Source organism: Pseudorca crassidens, chromosome 4 (assembly GCF_039906515.1).
Source record: "Pseudorca crassidens isolate mPseCra1 chromosome 4, mPseCra1.hap1, whole genome shotgun sequence".
Taxonomy (NCBI): Eukaryota; Metazoa; Chordata; class Mammalia; order Artiodactyla; family Delphinidae; genus Pseudorca; species Pseudorca crassidens.
Genome location: NC_090299.1, coordinates 62674483 through 62693058, shown reverse-complemented (window position 1 = coordinate 62693058; position 18576 = coordinate 62674483). Strand labels below are relative to the sequence as shown.

The following is an 18576-nucleotide window of genomic DNA, read 5'->3' as shown; positions in this document are numbered from 1 at the left end:
AAGTGTTACTCTAAGCCAGGCCCTTTATTTCATGTTTAATCCTCACTGCCATCCTGTAAGGTAGGTGTTTTGATTCTGTTTTGCAGATGAGAAACAGAGGCTCAGAAGGATTCTGCGGGTGTAAGCAGCTTCTCAGGGGCGGCGTTAAGCTTGTGAGACTGTCTGACTTACAAAGCTTTGCTCTCCATCATTTTGGAGTTCCCAGTGTTTCAGCAGATGGCCCAGGGAAGCTTTCACTTACTGACACGAGGGACTTAAGGGATCAGGACACCATGTAAAATGTAGCTGGGCCCAGAGCAGGGAGAAGCTCCCTATATGCTAGAGGTGCCAGTGCTTTTCCTGGCAGAGCTGCACGTCCTGCCCAGGCCAAGCTCTTGTTTCTAAAGTTCTGCCATTCCCTCCTAACCATAAGCAGCTCTTCTCACTCCCGTCCACCTTGGCTGGGTATCAGACTAACCCTTGCTTTGTCTCCTCCAACTAACCAGCCCTGTGCTGAGTGCGTGGCACAGTGTGGTGGTTCTGAGGATGTGTGTGACTGCTGACACTCTCTACAATCATGCCCATACCTGATATCTCTGAACCTATTCCAACATTCTCTACTATAGAAGACAGACTGGACCTCAGAATCCTTCTTAACACAGCATTCCAGGCCTAGCCACTACCAATCAAGTAGCCTTGCCCTGAGATTAAGCCTATTTGTCATCACTGGCATCACAAGTAATCAATAAAATTTAACTTCCATTTCCTTCTATCCTTCTTGCCTGCCTTCCCCAGTATTTCTGGGATGGATAGTGTGATGGACGGATGGATGGATTAAAAAAAGAGAAATTGAGTTCTCATCTTACAGAGGAGCCCTGGTTGGCACCACTCTCAATTCTGCTGACTTCACTCAATGCCAATGCCTCCTTGACAAAACTTGCTCTAGCATGAGGCATATTTTGTGGCATTTGTTACAGGAACTGGTGAGATTCCTGGGTCACTTGGAGGCCATGGAGGGTCCTCGACGTCAGCACTTTGCTTCTCACTCAGTCTCATTTCCTCCCCCTCTAACATATGCTTGAGCTTAAAAACATCCACTCACCCCAAACTTCCTTCTTCTTTTTAAAGCTCGAGCTGACAAGAGAAATCTCTTCTCCCACTCACCTTTTTTTTTTTCTCTGCAGGGGAAAAATACAGCTCCGCTGTGGGGTGTGTAGGAATGGCCAATTAAAAACTCTTCTGCGTCTTTGGAGCGATCGGCATCTTTAACCTATGCCATTAGCTGCATGGAGTTTCTGAATCATCCCATGTTTTTCCAAGGCCCTTTCAGAAGCCCTGACTTCTGGTTTTGAACCAATCCAGTGATGGTGATATCAGGATATTCCTTCCCTTAGCAAAATACCACTCCGTGTTCAAGAGGAAGGAAATGTTAAGAAATTCTTATTCAAGAGAAGAGGAATAAAACAGCACTTACAAAGCAACATTTTTGAGAATTGAGTAGAAGTAAATCAGAAGCATCTGGACTGTGTGCTGTTAAAACATGCTTTTGTTTCCCTAGAAAGGAAAAAAAATACTTGGAAAATATACCTTTTATAAAATGACACGTATTGGAAAATAGCTGAAGATTTTTCAGAAAATCAAAATGTAGCATAGATGGCCCAACCCTAGTTATAAATATCCTGGAACCAGCTGGGGAGCAAAATTAGGCGGTAAAATGATTGTATCATTTGTTGTTCCAAGCTGGAAATGACACACGTACACACTGCTATATTTAAAATGGATTACAGGGACTTCCTTGGTGGTCCAGTGGTTAAGAATCCACCTTCCAAAGCAGGGGACACGGGTTCGATCCCTGGTCAGGGAACTAAGATCCCACAGGCCGCAGAGCAACTAAGCCCACGCGCTCTAGAGACTGCGTGCCACACTAGAGAGAAGCCGCACCGCAACTAAGACCCGACACAGCCAGATAAATAAACAAGTGAATAAATTAATATCAATAAAATAAAATACAATGGATAAGCAACAAGGACCTACTTATAGCACAGGGAACTCTGCTCAATATTATGTAATAACCTAAATGGGAAAAGAATTTGAAAAGGAATAGATACATGTATATTTATAACTGAATCAAGTTTCTGTACACCTGAAACTAATACAACATTGTTAAACTATATTCCAATATAAAATAGTTAAAAAAAAATAGAAGAGGAGGGAACACTTCTAACTCGTTCATTCTATGAAGCCAGTACTACTCTGATACCAAAATTCTTCCCTCATTTCTTTCAAGAGTCTGCCCTCCCTGACCCTTCTATATAACTACAGCATCAGCATCAAAAAACAAACATACAGGGCTTCCCTGGTGGCGCAGTAGTTGAGAGTCCGCCTGCCAATACAGGGGACACGGGTTCATGCCCCCGTCCAGGAAGATCCCACATGCCGCGGAGCGGCTGGGCCCATGAGCCATGGCCACTGAGCCTGCGCGTCCGGAGCCTGTGCTCCGCAACGGGAGAGGCCACAACAGTGAGAGTCCCGCGTACCGAAACAAACAAACAAACAAACATACAAACAAAACTATAGCATCACTCACACACACACACTTATTCCCTCACCCCGATTTGTTTTTCTTCATAGAACTTATTACAGTTGATACATATTTATTTGCTTATTTACCGACTCTCTTGTCTCACTAGAATGTGAGCTCCATCAGAGCAGGAAATTTGGGATTATTTCCCACTATTGAATTCTTCATGCCTAGGAGAGTGCTTACCACATAATAGTTGCTCATAAAATTGAATTGAATGAATAAATAAATTGTCTAATCGTTCCTTCACTGACAAAGAATAGAGGGAAAGCTAGAGAGGACCTAGGGATGGCAGAGCTCCAGGACACAGCTGATGAGAAGAAAACAAGCCTTCAAAGCAGATAAGCAAGAAAGTGTTGTGTCAGGAAGACAAAGGGAAATGGGATTTCTGAAAAGCAGGGAATGGTCAGCCGTGTCAATTAATGCTGAGAAATCAGGTACAACGAGACTGAAATTGTCCACTGGGTTGAGCTGCGTGACGATCACTGGCCACTTAGAGAGAGTCACGTGGGACCATCAAACTGCCGGAAGCCAGAAGCCAGTCTGCCTTGAAGGGTGGATGAGGGGAGGCAGTACATTCTAGCAATATCTTAAAGATGTTTTCCTGTAAAGAAGAATGTACAGAGAAGGGGAAGTTGCTGGACAGGGTGAGACAAGCAAGGATATTGTGTTTAAGTGGGAAAGACCTATGGCTGTCTACAAGGCAACGGAAGGAACCGAGTTGAGAAAAAAAAAGTTGAATATTCAGGAGAGGCAAGGTTCCCAGAAGGAAAGGCATGGGACCCAGATCGGAGGACTTGCCTAACAAGGGGTAACATCTCCTACAACTCAGACTGCAGACAAACAAGCCCCGGAGAACTGATGTGCCCCACCCACCAGCCCCAACCAGGACCCAGGTCTCCTGACACCTCGTCCAGAGCTCTTTTTACTATGTAGTTTTTCTCTCTTGCTCAAATTAGAGTGTTCAAGGGGCAGTGCGAAAGTGAGAGGAATAGAAACCAAAGCCGATGAGTAGAAAATGCCAACGGTAATAGACTTTGGCATTTAAGACTTGGAGAGAAGGTACTTCCTCCCATGAAGTTGTTCCCATCCCTGTGGCGTGCACCCCGTCAGCACAATGGTCCTCCTGCAGCCCTCACTCACCCCTGCCCAGGACGGTGGTGGGACTTCCCTGATTGGTGAGTCTGCATGCACGGCCTAGCCCCTTCCTGTCTCCTCTTCCTCTTAGGAAATAGCAGCGAAGACATGCTCTAGTTGGCCCTTGATCCCATGGGGAACAGAGCAGGAAAGCTTCACTCCACCCCTGCCCTGTGTGGAGGCCAGCGGTGGTCCAACTCTACCCGTGGCCAGATGGGCAGTCTTGCCAATACTTGGTCTCACAATTAGGAAATCCATTAGCTCACGGATACATTCCACTTTCTCCCATATCAACGTTATCAGTTGGAAAGATGATATTTTGGTCTCCATCTGCCTTTCTCCTTTGTCTTTTTTTTTTTTCCAGTGGGTTCAGCAAAAGATGAGGAAGAAGGATGCTAATTACTCCAACAGAAATTATACTACTTTTTTTTTTTTAGAAATTATACTATTAAAGTTGGCTTATGAAACTGGATTCTCAAAGTCATTCTTTTCATGGTATAAGGGACAAAAAAAAATCGTAAAACACAATAGGAATATTTTCTGATGTAATTTAAACAATGACCATGCATTCTTTTCAGAGAAGAAGGGCACTGGTAGTGTAGAATATGAAAGCCTGATTCCTTTTGTGGAAAACCGCAAGGACCTGCTTTCTTAATTCAGTTGGATCAAAGTGCAAATTCACAGTTGATAACTTTTTCCAACTCATTCCAAGGTTCCACTGTTTTCTGTCTGGAAACAGACATGGCCACATCCACAATTTCAAACTTGAGAAAATGACCCAGAATCATCACAACATGTGAAGGGGCCTCACAGCAATAAGCGTGCTGCGAGGGCCAGAGAGAAACCTGCCAACATACATTCTTTGTTGATGAGAAAAATGCGTCAGCAATTGTAAAACTAGGTGTTGGCACCATATTTAGCCATGGATCCAGCCTTCAACTCCCTTCTCTCCAGCTTTTTCAGTGCCAAATACTCAATCCTAATAATCATTTCAGAAACAGGCACTATCACCTTCTCCAATTACTTCAGTTTCCATCTTTCAAACTGAAAAATACTGGCCTTGAGTGTACAACTTCTCTCTGCTGCTCCTAAATGGCTCTTTGGAAATTTACCAGATAATCTTAAGTCTATCAGTAAAGACAAAGATTATCAGTAAAATCCCTCTTGCAATTTTGTTTGCAAACTATATTAAGAAACGAAGAAGCTGGGGATTATTCAAAGACTTTATGGTACATCAGAACCCATGGGAGTTCAGAAGTCCAGGGTGGGCAGGTGGGCTGAAGGAAGCACTGCTAAACTCCGAGCAGGGCCGTGTAATCCCACATCACCCGGGCCCTGCAGTGAATGGCTTCCAACTTTCCTCTAACCTTGCAGCCATTGTTCAGATTCAAAGTTCCCAGAGAGAGGATCTGGCCCCTTTGGTTTCTAAGAGGCAGGCGCTTCCTCCACCTGCCACCCTCTTCCAAAAAAACAGCCCATGGTGGGAGGCTCACTAAAAGGAAGATGGAGTGCTATTAAAATGGTGGGATTGGGTGTCAGGGTGGGGGGCAAAGCTGGGCAAGTGCCCCCCATACCTGGGCCCCAGTGGGGAGTCCTATGAGCATCAATTCAGTGGCTGAATTTATTACCGAACCAAACGTGGGTCTGCTCAACTACAGGAAGTAAAACCAATCTACTGACACCAGGTTGTGGTGAAGGAAAGTACAGCATTTATTGCAGGGCGCCAAGCAAGGAGCTCAAGACAGCTAGTGCTCAGAATGCCCGTACTCCCCAGTGGGTTTCAGCAAAGCAATTTTTTTTTTTGGCTGCACCGCGAGGCACGCGGTATCATAGTTTCCCGACCAGGGATTGAACCTGCACCCCGTGCAGTGGAAGCACGGAGTCTCAACCACTGCAGGCCCAGGGAAGTCCTAGCAAAGCATTTTTAAAGGCCAGGTAAGGGAGAGGCATCCCAGGGTAAGTGACCAGCTCGTGCACAATTCTCTGATTGGTTGATGGTGAGGTAACAGGGTGGTGTCACGGGGTTAACATTTTCAATCCTTAGGGGCCAGTAGATCTGGGGGCTGTGTGCTCATGGTCATCAACCAGTTAATTTCTTCCATGTGGTGGGGTTTCACATCTGTAAAACAACTCAGGAAATGTGCATCATATACTGTTACCTAGGTCCTTCAGAGAGGAGCTAAAGCAGAGGATATGGGTGAGGGGTCTGTCCCGGGAAGGCCCCTAGGGTCCTGCTTGGTTAGCAGTTCATCCAGGACTGTTTGTTGCATGATGATCCTGGAGCTCTCGTTCATTAAAAGTTCATTCACTACATGATAATTGAGCCCATCTGGGTGAGGACACGTCGGTGAACAAAACAGATACTGCCCCTGCCTTTATGCCACTCACAACCTCCTTAAATCGTCCACCTCGAATGACAGACCACTGAGCTCACCCTTGTCGTCAAGAGCCCACAGTTGCTATAAAACAATCCCATCCAAACCTCAGCCCTGGTCTCATCATAGAAAAGTGAGCTCCGTGTGCAAGGAAACGCAGAATGTGATAACGTCACAGAGGACAGATCGCCAGCTGGTGACCTGGGGGGTCAGCACAGCTTGTTGGAAACTTTGTAACAAATTTCTGATATTGGCACATGGTAGTTCAAACAAATCAACATTCCCATTTCAGCAGATTCATTTGTAAGAAATAATAATTCTCTATTCAAAGAAAGCTGAGCTACGTGTGTGAGTGAACGTGTGTGTGTATCTAGATGTGTTAGCTCACAAGTATGAAATGAGGAAGAGTGCACTTTTCTCCTTGTTTTTTTATCTAGGCATCTATGGTGGTCAACGTCAGGGAAAAATTACAAGCGTCCAACTCTCTAAATTATTTATCTGCATGGCCTTGGGGAGGTTACTTAACTTCTCTGAGGTTTTTTCTCTGAGGTCTGATGAGATTTTCCTCATCTATAATATGAGAATAACTCTACCATTTTTCATGCACTTACCTTGCACCAGATGCTGAAAATTTTAAGTATATTATATAGTTTAATTCACTCCCTCAAATCCATTAAGGTTTTACTTACACTGATTTTACAAATGAAGAGTCAGACACAGAGCAGCGAAATAACTTGCCTAAGGTCACAAGGCTGGCAAGTGTACAGGAAGTAGGATTTTAACCAGGGATGTCTGACCCCAAAGCCCACACTCTCCAGCACCTCATTCTACTATGTTCTTGCAGGGTGTTTCTGGTAGGACAGGTTCGACTGCAGGTGACCAAAAAACTCAAAATTCTCCCTCACAATTTTCAGGGACTGCAGCTCCATCTTGGTACTTTACCATTGCCAACAATGTCAGCCTCCTGGTCTAAGATGGCTGTTCACGTCCAGCCATCATGTCCACATTCCAGTCAGCACAGAAAGGAAGAGACAAAAAGGGTCATGTTCCAGGACTTCCCTGGTGGTCCAGTGGTTAAGACTCTGCACTTCCACTGCAGGGGGCACAGGTTCAACCCCTGGTCAGGGAACTAAGGTCCCACAGGCCCCACGTGGTACAGCCAAAAAAAAAGGAGGGAGGGATGTTCCTCTCCGTTAGGGATACTTCCTGAAACTCTCATGCAGCACTTCTGCTTATATCTCCTTGACCACATGGGCACACACAACTACAAGAAAAGCTGGGCTAAATGATCTAATTGAAGGAAGTCATCTGCCTAGCTTAAAAAACAAGTGGGATTCTATTATTAAGGGGGAAGGGAAGAATGGATACTGAAAGACAATCTCCATCACACGGGGTTATTGAAACTATGAGGGATAGTGTATATGAGATACACTAGTAGGGTACCTAGTAGGCACCTGGAAGATAACACTGTTTGCTATGTATTATTGTTGACCTATATCTGGCTTCCTGCGGAACACATGGAAAAAATCGTGAATTCAAATCAGACAGGGGAAGGTCACAGGAAAAGGGTAGGAGAAGGAAACATTTTTAAATCACCACGATATATGTACTGGGACCTCCCAGTTCACTCGCACCAAAGTGCCGCCTTTGCTCGTTTGCAGCATCCCCGGGACTGTGTGGAGGCAGAGGAGTAGAGGCTCCAGCAGCCATCCCTAGCCGGACGGGTCCCCACCACATGACCTGCTGGATGATGCTATCACAGGCGACTCTTGGTAGTAACGTCTACAGCAGCCGTTAATGGATATGCAGTTTTCATCACAGTAAGAAACTGAAATCTCAGCCAGCCTCTGTGAGCGCCATCTGACCCATCCCTCATTTCTCATCAGACAGTGTGTTATTTTCATTCCCCCTCCCGTGATTAACCTTTATCCTGAAGGGTAGAGGAAGCAGGGTAATTGAAATCCCCAGGAAATCTTCACATCATACTGCCATTTAACAATCTTCCTCAACCATCCTGATACCAGGGCTCTGAGTAAGTAGGAAAGGACCACTTTTAATTTGAGGAGGAGATATTATCTAGCACAGAAGGTTCCCAATGGCTGCCCTGAGTTGAAGTGACAGACACGCAGCCAGTCTGGAAGGGGAAATAGGAAGGGGAAAGAGAGAAAAGGGACCCACATCATTGAAAAGTTCTCAAATGTATGGGACAGCTTCCCTTGGGTGGCACAGACGTATCTGGGGGTATGGACACTATGCCTGCCTCCCCCAGCACAAAGTATGTCTGCAGCTCAGTTTGGCTTTTGCTCTTTGAAATGCAAATGATCTGTGGCTGCACACATTTTCTCCCTTGTTCAGAAAAAACTGAACTGAACACGATGCAGAGCTGCTCCCTCAGATGCCCCTTTCCTCTGAATTCTGGGTCATTGTCCCTCAGCTCCCGATCTCTCAGGGGCCCCGTGTCCTTCCTGTCACTGCGGGCTCCTCCCTTGCAGCTTTTATTTTTGCATCACCCACTCGACAGAGTCAGCAAGGAGCTAATAGATTTGCAGCAAAGAGAACACCTGCCAAGCCATGCAAGTCAAGACATTCAGTTCTTTAATTCTGTTGAGAAAGCAAAAGCACCGGTCATCCTCCTTTCGGCAAAGGCCCACTCTGCTTACAGCTTAAGGTCTTATCTCTTCCCGTTTCTTTCTGCCATGGCTCATTATATGACCAAATAGATCTTGGCTGCCACTTTCTTAGCCCAGAACTGATCCCGTATCAACCATGTGCAAGTAATTTCCAGAAGGGAAACTATGGTAAAATCAGGAAGGAGGGAAACTTTGATTTTAGCAGCCAGCCGGAATCAAAGGCTTCCCCTAACCTCCTGCACCCTGACATGTTGCAGCCATGACCAATTCAACATGGACTGGCGATGGGGAGATCCACCTAAGCCTTCCAGAGAGCCGAAGTCCTTCTGCGTTTGATTGCTAAAGATGTTCGAAGGAGGAAAATTGTCCTATCCCTCGTTTATTCATTCACGTGTTCTCAAATTCTTCTTCTTGCTTATTGTCTCTCTTTTAGGGGACCCCTCTTTTCCCACCACTGACAGAAGTTCATGGGCACTGTTCGTCTCTTGGAGGGCATCCTACCCTGACTTACAAGTAAACTGGGATTCTAGACTGGGGATCATTTCACTGTTCATTCAGTTGGATTCAAGTTCCCTCTTCGAGGCTGGAAGCTTCCTCATCCCCACTCTTACCCTAAATCATGTTTCATTTGCATCTGCATAGGCAGGAGACATTTGAGCCTTTAATAGCAGAACCAACAGGAGACCAGCAGAGTCTGACTTATCCTCACCTTCTCCTTTGCATCTCTGAATCCAGTGAAACCACTTGATGCCCCTCCAAGACCCAAGGTACGGAGCTGACCTTTTCTCCTTGGCCTCCTGCCCACAGTGCCAAAGGACAGATAGCGAGCCAAGGAAGGACAGAACCACAGATTTTAGATTTCATAGTTATGAGGAACCTTGGAGACTATCCATGCTTGTCACGTTACAGAGGGCAGGGCCAAGGTCAAGGTCAAGCACAAACCCGTGGCAGAGCCAGGCCCGGAGACCGAATCTCCTCCCAGTTCAGGGCCCTCTCGGATGTACCCTGACGAAATGCTGGCTGATTTGAACCAAATGACATCCCCCAATGCTAGAGCTCCCACCATCATGGAAAGATATCAAAGAGACATAAATGTAGAACAGTTGACAGAGAGAAAGGGGGAGGAGATTTTTTTTTTTTTATTTACGGACATCTGGTGCTACTATTGGCCTATTCACAATGGGGAAGACTTGAATGGATCTGAAGGACGGGAAGGGAAACTAAGCTCTGGAACAGGCCAGCATGGGTCTAAATCCTACCTCTCACGCTTACTAGCTGTTACTTAAACATTCTGTGCCTTGATTTATTCCTCTGTAAAATGGAGATAATAATACTATCTACTCAAAAACTGAGGATTAAATGTCATTTCATGGAAAGCACTTAGGAGAGTACCTGACACATAGTTAGCTGTTGTTCCTATTACTAGGGAAGGGAAGCATGAGGAACAGCCAGGAGAAAGCCACAGCACATCTGTCCGGCCTGACTGTAAGTAAATCGCCCTCCCTATTTCTGGTAGTGCTGCTAGGAGATAGTATAGTGTGATGAAAAGGGCCTGGCTTTAAAACCTGTATTAGTTAGTATACGGTGAAGCTGCTATAACAAAAAGGCCCCCAAATACCAAGACTTAAAGAACAAAGAAGATTATTCCTCTGTCACATCATAATCCAGATGGGGACTGTGCTGGTAAGTAAAGCAGCTCTGTTACTTACAGTTGTTCTAGAATCTTGGTTCTTTGCAAGCTGTTGCTCTGCCATTCCCATCGGGATCTTGTCAAACTGAGTCACCACCACATCCAGATTTTAGCCAGCAGGGGAAAAGAAGAGAGCATGGAAGAGGCACCCATAAGCTTAAGGTTCTAAGAAGCAGCACAAGGATTTCTGCTCACATTTAAAATGGAAGAATTTCATCACATGGTCACACGTAGCTGCAAGGGACGCTGGGAATGGATTCTAGCTAGGCAGCCACGAAGCCAGAAAGGCGGGGAGAGCAAAACTATGGCCAAATCCAGTTCTCTCTGTTACTAGTTGTGTTTGGGGGCCAGTTATGTGACCTCTTCCACCTCTCTTTGCTCATTCATTTAATCAATGTCCATTGTTACTTCCTCTTTCTTTCCAAAAGTACTTCCTGAGCACCTGCTACGTGCCGGGTCTAGGTCCAGGAGATACAGTTTTGAACAAGACAGAACAAGCCCCTTCCCCTCTGAGGCACACTCACTGCCAGGCTAATGAGGAGCCTTTCAAGGACCTTTTCTTTTTATTCTAAATTCATATTCACTTTCATGCTCAATTTTCTATTCTTATTTTTTAATTAATTTCCTAAAAAAGGACCTCAGATATATGTGTTCTTCAGGCCCCACAGAACTTGGATCTGCCCCTACTGCTCTCATGGAGAGAACTTCCTAGTTGGGAGAAAGAATGTAAACAAGTAAACAAATTGGGAATTCCCTGGTGGTCCAATGGCTAGGACTTTGCGCTTTCACTGCCAGGACATTCGTTCAATCCCTGGTGGGGGAACTAAGGTCCTGCAAGCCACATGGTACGAGCAAAACAAACAAACGAACCAAAAAACCAAGTAAACAAATAAATATATACTGCATTAGATGGTGATGAGTGTTAGGATGTAAAACAGAAAGGTAGGACAAGGGGAGAGAACACTGCTATATTTCACATGGTTTGAGATCCTCTCTGAAGGGGTATCGCAGAAATTGAACAAGGGGAGTAGTTCCTACTTTTTACTGTGGTAAAGACTACTGTGATTCATCTTCTTACGCACAGATCTTTGTGTATGCTTCTGATTATTTTTTTAGAATTTATTTCTGGTAGTGGAGTTCATGAATTAAAGGGACAAATGTTTTTAAGGTTCTTGAAAGCACATGCTTCTGAATCCTCTCTTTTTATCGAGACTTCTCTTTAGGAGTATCAAAGAAGCAATGGTAAAGACCTAGATTTTGAGGAACTTTAAATATCATTTTTTCAAAACTTAAAGAGGCTCGAGATTTATTTTTTGGCCATGCCACATGGCTTGCGGGATCTCAGTCCCCTGACCAGGGATTGAACCCAGGCCCCGGCAGAGAAGGTGCCGAGTCCCAACCACTGGACCACCAGGGAGTTCTCAAAGAGGCTCAAGACTTTTAAGGGTTACTTATATCTGAACAGTCTGGGCTTCTCCAGGCCTTAGTTCCTACCTTACCCATCCCAAACACCTATATATAATTCCTTATTCGAGAATTATGTCTTAAGTCACAGAATTTTAGTGCAAGAGGGAACCTTGGTGCTGACGAGTCCATTCCAGGTATGCCTGGCTTATCCTAGCTTCACGGTGAGTTTATGGTCAAACTAAGATAAAGCCTCAATCTCTCGATTCCTGTGTCTGCAATCAAAACCGATCACAAAATGAAATATGCCTGCTGTGTTTTGTGACAACGGAACTTAAGGCAGAAGTTTTAAATAAATACCCACGGATAGGGCCTGCCAGATCTACCCACCTTGTAGGTGGTTGTGAGCATAATAAACGTAAAGTACATAGGACTTCAGCACTGGAACACTGTAAGGGACATTTAAACGTTAGCAATGGATACTACTTTGGTGGCAGAGCAAGGGGAGCGTCTCAAGACCAGATGTGGGCCCCGTGGGAAAGGGAACAGGTATGGAGTGCTGTGGGGTGGTCAGAAGACCTCGGCAGAAAGGGGCTGGCTGTTGTACCTTTGGCAGCCCTGGAGCTGGGGCAGGAGTCACATGAGACCACCCAGAGGGATGGAGAACTTCAGCCTGGATCAAGGGAACCACAGGAGACAGGGGCCCAGCTGGAGACCTCTGCAGAGCCCGTGCCAGGGCTGGCTTTAATCATATGCCAGGCCACCCCACGGAGGCCAGCTGCCGGCCCAGAGGGCTTCGGCCACCCAGCCATGTGAGAACTATCTTATTCCCTTACCTCTCCCCTTTCTGGGCTCCATTCCAGGCATGGAGGGAAACAGCAGCTAGCAAGGGGAGGAGGGGAACAGAGGGAGAGGAGAGGAGAGGAGGGGAGAGGAAAAGGACCATGTCCCCTCTCCCAGGGCAGGCTTCCAGGACCAGGCCGGTCTGAGCCAAGGGAGGAGGGAAGATTGAAGGCTCGGTTGCAGAGTTTTAACGGTTACTTGGGACTTGGAATGCTAAGATCTGAAGTGAGCCTACTTTTTGCAGCTCAAGGGACCTTTTTAATCGCCTGAACGTGACAGTAAGTTCCTTGGCTTGCCCAAGTCATCAGCGGAGGTAGAGGGCTTCTGTTGCTATCAAATAAAATTTAAAGAGACAATGGGGGACCCCACAAAACGCGCATCTGCCCGTACCGCTCTTATGGAGTAGATAGGTGATAGGTAGATGATAGATAAATGATAGATAGATAGATAGATAATAGATATATACATATATAATACACGGATGATAGATAGATATGTATATAAATGATAGATAGAGATATAGATACACAGAGACATACATACATACAATGTATGATGATAGATAGCTGATAGATAGATAGATAGGAGAGCTGCATTTTGTTCACAATTCCTATTTCGTGCTCTTCCAGTGTGCCAGTACACATGATTTTAATAGTCATTCTGGTTGTGTCACACACATGCATGTTATTTTTCTAGACAACCACTTTCCACTAAGAGGACCCACTTTTATTCCACTCTAGCACGCTCACTCATGAGTTAAAAGTAATTCGGGGGCTTCTTTTTAAACTTCACCTTCCTGATTGCACACACGATAGTCTTATTTTCTATAAACCTTTCACTCCCTCGAGCCCACACACATTATATAGGCCACTATTACTCTGAACTCAACTTAAGCTTAAATTGCGATCATTGACTTCTAATGTCTCCGAACCATAGAGTCCCACAGAGTGTTTTCATGGTCCTCGAGGTCTTCCCCATCACCCTCCACTGACGGCCTGTTCAGATTCCACTTAGTTCACTTATTTATTCATTTGTTCACTCATTCATCATTTGTCGGATTGGGTACCTTCTTCATACCAATCGCCCTGTGGGGTGCCGGAGATATAAACTTGAAAACTGAATGATACACAGTCCCTGCCCTCAAGGCACCTACCATCTACTATTCCATGATACAGTGGATGTTAAAACATTGTGATAACAGGTGATAAGGACAATGTTGGCATTACAGGCAAGGTGCAGTGGGCGCACAGGAGGGAGTGATTGACTATCCTTGGTAATGGGTCAGATCAGCTGCACAGAAGAGAGCATCAAGGAGCTGAAAGGGTCAGTAGGATTTTCCTAGGCAGCTGAACAGGGTGGGGCAGGTGGAGGGGACATGAAGGAAACACCAGAAGCTAGAAGAGGCAAGAAAGGATTCTTCTCCACAAGTTTCAGAGGGAGCATGGCCCTGCCGACACCTTGATTTCAGACTTGTAGTTTGTGGTACTTGGTTAAAGCATCCCTGAGAAATGGATACAGGCACCCAGGTGGAGCTGTCCAGTTGAAAGGTATGGATGAGGGCAGACCAGTCTTCTTCCAAAAGCCCAAGGAGATATACCTGAAACTAATACAACATTGGACATCGACTATACTTCAATAAAAATAATTTAGCTATTAAAAAAAAAAGCCCAAGAAGAGATAACTAAGGACACAGAGCACACTGGGGCATATGCTGGAAGAGATTTATTCTGCCCAGGGTGGAGAGGAGAAAAGGGGATTGAACAGGGAAGTTTCACGATGAAGATGACATTTGAAGAGGGCTTTGAAGAATCTTTTTGTCTCTTAGCTGATGATAAACTCCTGGGAGCCCAGTCTACAAATCTATTCAAGTATTTGACAAATATTTATTCAGCACTTTGTGTTGAGCTCTGTGCTAGGCTCTGAGAATAGAATGGTGAGCAAAACAGGCACAGCCCCTGCTCACGCAACGGATCATCTGACGGAGAGACAGACTAATTTCTGTGAATACAAATAACCACCAGAAAAATACGTAATCATCACTCTGATAAATGATATGAAAGGCAATTACCAAGTGTTAAGAGAACATATTGCAAGGAAGTTGTTCAAGCCTGAAGGCTGTGAAAGCGTTTTTGAGGAAGTGAAGGGGGGGAAGGGTGGCTCGTACAGATTTGAGGATCTGAAAGACAGCCAGTCTCACTGCAGGACAGAAACAGAGGGACAGCTGATGCTGGGAACAGGCAGCAGCCATGGCTCAAAGGACCTTGAAGGGTTTAGTCTTCATCCTACACGTGACGGATGGAAGGGAAATGCAGTCAGTGAATTTCAGCAGGGGCGCCAACAGACAAGATCAGATTCGGGGGTTTTGTTGTTGTTGTTTAGATCACCTTGATGAGAATAGTGGGAGAAAGTCAAGAATGGAAGCAAACAGAACCATTAAGAAACTCTTGCACTTGTCCAGCCCAGAGCAGATGGTCTCTTGAACAAGGTGGTGGCAGTGGAGAAGGTGGATTTAAGAAGTGTCTCTCCAGGTTCTCAGTGAAGGGAAAAAAAATAAATGAATGAATGAAACCAATGGTCTTTATCTGAAGCTATTCCATATTCTTCTCTGTCTTCAGGTTTTCAAACACTGTCTCCCTGAAAAGTGACATTGATGTCTCCATATGAAACGTCTTGACATCTGATAATGACGACTCAGTCTAAGAAGAAGGGGACATTAAATGGCGTTCTGGGAGATGGTGAGACTCTCTCCAGTAGGGGAAAGGGAAGAAGAGAGAACAAGAGGTTGGACCCCTGAAGACTTTCAGAGGCCACGGAAGACCCAAGGCAAGGACCTATCTGAAGAAGGCGGTCCCTACGTTACCTGCCAGCCAGTAAGCTTCTCTCATCTGATACTCCCCAAGGAGCATGATTCACAGGCACCGTGTTCAGAGGAAACATAACGTACAGTTGAGCTCCCCGAAGCACCCTGCAACACAGTGTTAGCACCTAGAAAGCACCAAAGTTTCTACAGTCAGATTTAACTCCTTTGTTGCACTTAAACTCTGGACATCGCGGATGAGAATGGAGTCCAGACTATGGCTTTTGCATGGCAAGAGAGGGTGTGCTTCTTCCCAGGGGTGTGGCACACACCTGAAGTTCTCCAGAGCATCGGCTTCCCCGCGCCTCAAGAAGGCAAAGCAGTAGTCCTGAATGACGAGAGACTTGGCCAGCTTCTGCAACTTGGGATGTGTTGGGTTCAAATTGTTCACTCAGTTGGGTACCTAAGACGCTGCACTAGGTGGGCCTGGTATTCCCTTTCCTCCTCCATCGTGACAGGGAAGGATAGAGATTGGAGGAATGAAAGGCAGCCAGCCGTCTTTGAACACCCAAAGTGTCTCACAGCTGATAGAATCTGAAGAATATGGGGGAATTGCTTCAAATCTTACCCTCTTACTGTTGTTCAATAGATGCTGGAATGGACTCTGGATTTAATTTAAAATGAATACTATGTTTTCATCCTAATTAACCACACAACAAAAGCTGCTTATGAAGTGAACAGGTGACTCAATATTTGTTTAATAGTGACATCATATTCACAGTTTTGCCCAAATTCCAATGACCTTGAGCTCCCCTTGCCAAATGGCAGGACCTGAGTCCTCCTTTAGAATTTTCCCATTCTTCTTGGACAGTCCCAAAGGGGTGTTGGTCTCTTGGCCACAGGAACTGCACAGGGCTGTCCATTGGCTTTTTCTGCAGAAAAAGTTCCACAAAGAAGACCCTTAAGGAAACCTCCCTGTCACCACGGCTGACAGTGCTGAGATTGTCAGCAGCCCCGCCCCACGCTTATCCACAGAGAAGTGTTACTCATTTATTCCTTTCACTAACTACATCAGAGCCTCAGCCCTCACCCGCCCAGACACACACACACACACACACACACACACACACACACACACACAAATGCAAATTATTATATGCGTGGAAATGGAGCCAAAAGGTCACACACCAAGGACTTTTCATAACGGTGAAGACTCCCGGAGCACGAGTGTCTGGGTGTTTCTCATTTTTGTCTGCTGACATATCCGCTTGCTTTGCTTTCTTGCCGTCATTTTGCCTTGCAATGCTCTTTTTCTTTTGTATTAAGGAACATTTTGTATTTTATTATATAGTGCTTTCATTTTTAAATATCGTTTTAGATATTAACATTTGGCTGGTAACTGGAAGCCCTCCAATTTATTCTGGTCTCCTGTAAGTTGCACTGAACCCTTTAGGAACTGCTCTGAGTGTTATCTGGCTTAGCGTTTCAACCTAACACGGAAGCTGGTGAGAGCTGGCATCTGTGGGCCCTCCCTGCGTGCCAGGCGCCGTGCCAAAGGCGCTTTCCACGCACTGGGCCACGCCGCCCTCCCCGGAACCCTGGCGGGAACTGTAACCCCCAGCACAGCGATGGGGAAACAGCGCCTGGGCGGAGTGGATGTCATCTACAAGGCAGCACGGTCGATGCCAGATGCCTTGTGCAGAGACCCAAGCTGTACTGGAGCCACGAGTCCTGCTGGATGCCCTTCCGAGGGCATCTGTTAGGGCACTAGAGTGGGGTCTTCCTCAGGCACTGGCTGGCTGCTCTCTCAGGGGAACATCTCTCCTCTTACCCCAAGCTCCTGCATCGCAGAAGAAACTGAGAAGGGCTGGGCCCCTCTGTGGAAACTTGCCCACTCCCCACCCACAGGCAGAAAGTCAGCAAAACTCAGCCAGCCCACGTTCAGAGCCGCCGTGGTCCTGCCAAGCCTGCCCCACCCAACCTCCTGTAAGAGCTCCAGTCGACAGGCCCAGAAAAGCAAATGGGCCTTCTTGGGATAGAGAAAGGAAAAAACCGCGCAGCTGCCACCTAATTGGCATCCTAAACAGCTAGAAGCTTCCAAGCGCAGAAACGAATTAAATAAGCTTTTTTTCCCCTTTCAGGGTGGAGTACAGCCTCCAGGTTTCCACCCAAGTCACACCCTAGCAGCTGCTATTTATAATATCTAAATGCCAGATGGAACCTGCCGGGGTGAAACAGAAAACAGAGAGCTGGACAACAAAGGCCCTTCAAGCCCGGTTGGGCCCGGGAGCAGATGCCAACCCCGAGAGAGCACCTGGGGACTGGGCAGGGCCCTGAGGAGGGCTGACCCTCCTGCCCAAGTGGAGCTCCCCCAGCCAGCAGAGAGCACGCTGTTGGATGCTTCTCCTGCATCCCACAGCCCGTGGCACACGGCTGGGTGCTGGGCAGGGACTGGGGCTCTACCTGTTGGGTCAGAAGCAGCCAGCAGAGGCCAGGAAAGCCCACCCGGGCCAGCAGCCGGCTGTGGAGCAGGCCAGACCCAGCAGCTGGGTGGGGGGGGGCCTCGGGTCCAAGCAGAGGCTGGAACAAGGTAGAGCAGGGTGCAAAGGGGGGACATGAGGCAAACCCTGACTTCCTCTCTTAGCCGGTGTGATTTTCTGCCTTATTAACCCCTGGGGGACTCTGCTTCCTTATTTGTGAAACACAGGCAGTAATTACATCAACTGAATGGGATATCTGAGAACACTGAATAGACAGTAAGCGCTTAGGATAGTTCCGTAGCATTGAAACGGCAGCTGTTCCTATTGGATTTTTTGCCCAGATACAAAAATGCCTCTGTGTGACTTACAGGGCAAACGCAGGTCCCTCTCCTCCTGGAGGGCTGACAGCCTTGGAGACGGATCACATCACAGCTTCCCAGTTCCTGCCCCTGATGTGCCAATGCAGACCGGAAGGCTGGCTTGAGCTAAAACAGGCACCTGAATAAAATCCGGTTAGTATCCTGCTGCCCCTGCTGCCCCGGCCCGCTGGTCGGCTAGCGAGTGAAAATTGTTTCTTCCAAAACAAAAAGCCTGTCTCTCATTCTCCGATGAACTCCTCCCTCCTATGTCAGTGTAGCTCCACTCTGCTTTTCTCTAGGA

At 46.4% G+C, this 18576-nt stretch overlaps 1 long non-coding RNA gene across 1 annotated transcript in view; it reads right to left on the bottom strand.

Annotated features, from left to right (window-relative positions):
• LOC137223151 (uncharacterized) overlaps positions 1-1407 on the bottom strand; it is a 96557-nt gene extending 95150 nt beyond the window's left edge. The window contains exon 1 of the long non-coding RNA XR_010942735.1: positions 1144-1407. This is a non-coding gene — a long non-coding RNA (uncharacterized lncRNA). The remainder of the gene's footprint in view (positions 1-1143) is intronic.
• Positions 1408-18576: the final 17169 nt, after the last annotated feature.